The sequence below is a fragment of the Notolepis coatsorum genome (genome assembly GCF_963971535.1).
Source record: "Notolepis coatsorum genome assembly, chromosome: 6".
NCBI lineage: Eukaryota > Metazoa > Chordata > Actinopteri > Aulopiformes > Paralepididae > Notolepis > Notolepis coatsorum.
In genome coordinates, this window is record NC_140170.1 from 10,549,997 (window position 1) to 10,555,996 (window position 6,000).

Consider the following 6,000-nt stretch of genomic DNA (forward strand, 5'->3'; position numbering starts at 1 on the left):
CCCATTTCTGCACCTCTCGCGAGACTACGGGAGTACTTTTAATTCTCTGTCTGTACTTTGGTGAAAGAAAAATGGATGCGTGATCTGACTTACCGAAACCACTATCAGAATGAGCCTTGTAGCCACCTTTAAATTGCGTGTAACAGTGATCTAGGATGTTACCGCCTCTGGTGTTGCAAGTCACATGCTGATAGAAGTCAGGCAATACCTTTCTCAGATTGGCGCTATTGAAATCTCCCAGAACTAAAATGGCGGCGTTAACATTCGCCACTTGGATTCTATTTACCTCGTCGTGTAGTCTGGAGAGCGCAACCTTGTTGCTGGCTTGCGGTGGAATATACACTCCGACCAGGACGATCGCCGTTAACTCCCTCGGGAGGAAGAAAGGACGACACTTGATGGTTATATATTCCAGTTCTGGGGAGCAGTGGTTGGATAATTCCTTCACATTAGTTGGGTCGCTCCAATTTTTGTTAAACATGAAGGCAATACCTCCTCCACGTTGTTTACCGGACTCTGCTGATCTGTCCTTGCGGTGGATAAAGAAGTGATCAGCCGGTTGAATTGCGTGGTCTGGGACGTCCGGCGTCAACCACGTCTCGGTGAAGCAGAGGACGTTGCAGTCCCTAACGTCTCTTTGATATTGAATCCTTGCTCGGATGTCATCCAGTTTATTGTCAATTGATTGTACATTGGCTAGTAATATACTGGGCAGTGGTGTGCGGTGGCGTCTGGATCTCAGCCTGTTACGGATCCCAGCCCTCTTCCCTCGCCGTCTGGTTCCTCTGTTCCTGGGGTCTAGGAACAAAGGATCTGGTCCTGATCTCCGGAGAATTTCTTCAGGCCATTGATGCGGTTCGGAAAGCTGATCCAGTGAGTAATCCAGTTGGTAAGTTTCCCGTAATCCAATGTCTATGAGTGACTGACGGTCATATACATTAAATGCACCAACAGTTGGTACGAACAAAACTCTAAAAACTATAAATATTAACAAAAGTAAACACAGTCTCGACGGAGCGAACAGAGAGGCAGCCGGTCGTAGCTGTGAGGTTTCTGTCCTTGCCTTCTCACTCGTTCTGTTCCTTTAACCACCCTCGCTTTGTTTTCATTCATTTTTTCTGTCAATTATTTCAATTCCCTCGTTCACACGTTTCTCCCCGCTGACGTCATCTGAGACGTCGCTGATTGGTTCCCTCACTTCCCCACGCTTTTCAATCACATTCCCCAGCTGTCACTGCCTTTCAATCAATCGATCCCTCATTATTTATACCCCGTTTTCCCCACCCTAAGTTGTTGGTTCGTCTTGATTTGTCGCTGGATGTTTTTCCCCGTTGCTTCTGTTTCACTGTGCTATTCTCCAGGAAATTCCTAGAAGCCTTCGCTTGGATACCTGCTCCGTGGCGCGCGCTCGCCTCCACTGTTTGTTCCTGTTCCTTTACGCAGCTCGTCTGGGTGAGTTTTTCTAGATTGACTGTCTTGACCTATTTCCTATTTTCGTGTGTAACCTTTACACTGAAGTCTACCACCTTTTTGTCAGACAGTCACTCACCCAGACATTATCGTTTTTGCCCTTTCCTTTATGGAATAATATTTCGGGATCTTCCACCTCCCACTGTGTATTTACACGAAGATATTATTTCACATTTGGACTGTGTTGGATTTTGCTCACTGTGTATTTACACGAAGATATTGTTTCACATTTGGACTGTGTTTGGATTTTTGCTCACTGTGTATTTACACGAAGATAGTATTTCACAATTGGACGGTGTTTGGATTTTTGCTCACTGTGTGTTTACATGAAGATATTTCACTTGGGCTGTTTTTGGAATATTGCTCATCACTGTGTTGTTTAACACGAAGAATATAACACCCTGTCCTCCAGCTCGTTTTCAAGTCTGCTCTGTCACTGACCCGTTCCCTCTCTCCCTCTCTCGGTCTTGCACAACATCTGAGAGGTCCGCCGTGAGAGTCTGCAGAGCGGTACAGAGGTCTGCTCCTGCTTCCCAAGACTACCCTTCCGGGAGAAGCTGCAGAGCAGCAGAACTTTGCCCCTTGTTCATTGTACCTGTTCTTGTTGACCTGCTTTCCCTGTTTCACTTATTCTAGTCACCAAATAAACAAGCCCTTGTATTTGGCAACTCTGAATCCAACTCTCTTGTGTCGTTGCGTTTGGGGTCGGTGTCAAACCATAACATTACGAACCAACCAATGACGACCCCAGCCGACACAGAGAGAGTAGTCACCTTGGGCATCGAGGGGGTGGTAAGGCGTGCCCTACGCTTCCATCGCGCTCCAGGCAATGTACCTGTTAACCGTCTCTTTGTCCCCAACTCAGTCCGGTCCCGGGTCCTCCAGTGGGGCCATACCAGCCGGTTCGCCTGCCACCCGGGCGTTCATCGCACGTTCTCCCTCCTGGCTCGTCGATTCTGGTGGCCCACCATGAGGAACGACGTCAAGGGGTTCGTACTGGCCTGCGCAGTCTGCGCCCGCAAGAGAGTCAGCACAGCAGCGGCAGTCCAGTTAGAGTCAGCCAAGGAACACGCCCTACAGCTGGATGCGGCTGCAGCTGCTGTACAGGGACTCCGAGAGCAGGTCCTGCTTGTTCAAGGTTCAATGGCCGCTTTGGCGGGACAACAGTCCGACATTCTCGCTCAGCTTCACTCGCTGGGCGACACCGTTAATGCCTTTCACCTCTCACACCCTTCAGGAACATTCCCCGCAGCCCCAGCAGATCTCGCATCTCGGGAACCCCTTCTCTCCGTCCCACGGCTGTTCGACGGTAATCCCGAGGAGTGTGCCACATTCATCATGCAATGTGAGTTGGTTTTCCGTCATCAACCAAGCCGTTTTTCTGCTCGTGGGTCCCAAGTGGCTTATATAACCAACCTACTTTCAGGCCATGCTGCCCAGTGGGTCACTTCCTCCTGGGCAATGGAGGCAGATTTTTTGTTCTCCTACCCAGACTTCGTGGCGGAGCTCCGCAGAGTGTTCCACCATCCAGCCCGAGGTCTGGACCCTGGAGCCCGGTTGGGGACCTTCCGACAGGGGAGCGGCAGGGTGACGGACTATGTCATGGAGTTTCGACTGGCGGCGGTGGAGAGTGGATGGAACGAACCTGCTCTTCGCCTAACCTTCATGAGGGGGCTCTGTGACGCAGTCAGGGACCAGCTCGCGACCCAGGAGGAACCTGGTTCCCTCGAGGACCTGTTCAGCCTCGCCATCCGCGTCGACGGACGCCTCCAGGAGAGAAGACGTGAGAGAACCCGACGGGGACCCCCAGACGCACCCCCCGAGGACCACGACCTCGAGGAGGATTTCGGTACCCCAGACGTACCCCCCGAGGACCACGACCTCGAGGAGGTTTTCTTTACCCCAGACGTACCCCCCGAGTACTACGACCCCGAGGGGGTGTTCAGGGAGTCCAGGGCTCAGGTCTTTCCGCCTCGCCGGCCTTACGACTGTGCCGTCGACCGCCGCTCAGGGGCTCCCTTTCCCAGCGGCCGCCTCTACAGTGCTGTCCGTCCTGCCCCCTCCGTGACTGATGGGTTTGTTCCCTCCCAAGCCGTGACCAAGGAGGAACCCATGCAGCTGGGACGCAACCGCCTTAGCCCGGCCGAGCGGGAGTCCAGGCTCTTCTCCGGCCGTTGCCTCTACTGTGGCCGGGATGGACACCGTGTCTCCAATTGCCGTGCCCGGCCAAGAGGACCAGGCTCGCCAAGACCCCGGGAGATCCTGGTGAGCCGTCTTTCCTGTCCCCCGCCCCGGAGGCCCGCTGGTGAGTCGCCTCCGGACCTCTCGTCCATACCCACCCGTGCACCACCCAACCGTCTAGCGGACGTCACCCTAGCCTGGGCGGACCAGCGGGCGACGGTGGGTGCACTCATGGACTCTGGTGCTGAGGGGAGTTTCATGGACGTTGGGTTTGCCACCCGGGCCGGCATTCCGCTTGAGGACCTCGAGAGGCCCTTGGAGGTCTTCGCAATGGATCATCGCCGCCTGGCTGACGTCACTCAACGCACCTGTCCAGTCCTTCTCACCGTTGCTGGTGACCACGTTGAGAGGCTCCAGTTTTTCGTCACCAGCTCTCCTCTTGTCCCTGTGGTCCTGGGCAGGCCCTGGCTCGCGCTGCACGAGCCCCACATCGCCTGGTCCTCCGGTGCCATCAAGGGGTGGAGCCCCTCCTGTCGTGCCCGGTGTCTTCGGGTGCCGTCCAGCCCCCTCACCGGGTCCCAGTCCTCGTCTCCGGCCTCCCTCGCCGGTTCTCTGTCCCTGTGCCCGGCCTCCGCTGTCGGGTCCCAGTCCCCGTCTCCGGCCTCCCTCGCCGGTCCTCTGTCCACGTCTCCGGTCCCCCTCTCCGGGCCTCTGTCTTTGTCCCCCTCTCCAGTGCCCCTGATCGCCGGCTTCCTTGGGTCCCGTCCGGGCAGGCCGGGGCCGTGTGGGTCGCCGGGTGCTGTAAGGTTTGGCTCTTTCCCCACCACGGGCTTCTTGAAGTACTGTGATGATTGGTCCGCTGCTCCAGACGTCTGAGCGCGCCTGTCGTGGTGCCGACCGGCGCCGGGTTCCTGCGCCGACTTACCGCCCTGGGCAGAGGGTGTGGCTCTCCGCAAGGGACCTCCCGCTACGGTCCTCGGCCAGGAGGCTCAAACCCCGTTTCGTCTGACCTTTCGAGGTCCTGAAGGTACTCAGTCCGGCGGCCCTGCGCCTGAAGCTTCCTGCATCCATGCACATCCGCCCCGTGTTCCATGTCTCCCGGGTTAAGCCCGTCTCCCTCAGTCCCCTTTTGCCTCCAGCTCCTGATCCGGCGCCTCCCGTGTTGGTGGATGATCACTGACTTCCATCGAGCCCATCCTGACGGGCCGGGTCGGCCTGGTCGCCAGGTGGCTCCCGTTGAGGGGGGGGTACTGTGAGGTTTCTGTCCTTGCCTTCTCACTCGTTCTGTTCCTTTAACCACCCTCGCTTTGTTTTCATTCATTTTTTCTGTCAAGTATTTCAATTCCCTCGTTCACACGTTTCTCCCCGCTGACGTCATCTGAGACGTCGCTGATTGGTTCCCTCACTTCCCCACGCTTTTCAATCACATTCCCCAGCTGTCACTGCCTTTCAATCAATCGATCCCTCATTATTTATACCCCGTTTTCCCCACCCTAAGTTGTTGGTTCGTCTTGATTTGTCGCTGGATGTTTTTCCCCGTTGCTTCTGTTTCACTGTGCTATTCTCCAGGAAATTCCTAGAAGCCTTCGCTTGGATACCTGCTCCGTGGCGCGCGCTCGCCTCCACTGTTTGTTCCTGTTCCTTTACGCAGCTCGTCTGGGTGAGTTTTTCTAGATTGACTGTCTTGACCTATTTCCTATTTTCGTGTGTAACCTTTACACTGAAGTCTACCACCTTTTTGTCAGACAGTCACTCACCCAGACATTATCGTTTTTGCCCTTTCCTTTATGGAATAATATTTCGGGATCTTCCACCTCCCACTGTGTATTTACACGAAGATATTATTTCACATTTGGACTGTGTTGGATTTTGCTCACTGTGTATTTACACGAAGATATTGTTTCACATTTGGACTGTGTTTGGATTTTTGCTCACTGTGTATTTACACGAAGATAGTATTTCACAATTGGACGGTGTTTGGATTTTTGCTCACTGTGTGTTTACATGAAGATATTTCACTTGGGCTGTTTTTGGAATATTGCTCATCACTGTGTTGTTTAACACGAAGAATATAACACCCTGTCCTCCAGCTCGTTTTCAAGTCTGCTCTGTCACTGACCCGTTCCCTCTCTCCCTCTCTCGGTCTTGCACAACATCTGAGAGGTCCGCCGTGAGAGTCTGCAGAGCGGTACAGAGGTCTGCTCCTGCTTCCCAAGACTACCCTTCCGGGAGAAGCTGCAGAGCAGCAGAACTTTGCCCCTTGTTCATTGTACCTGTTCTTGTTGACCTGCTTTCCCTGTTTCACTTATTCTAGTCACCAAATAAACAAGCCCTTGTATTTGGCAACTC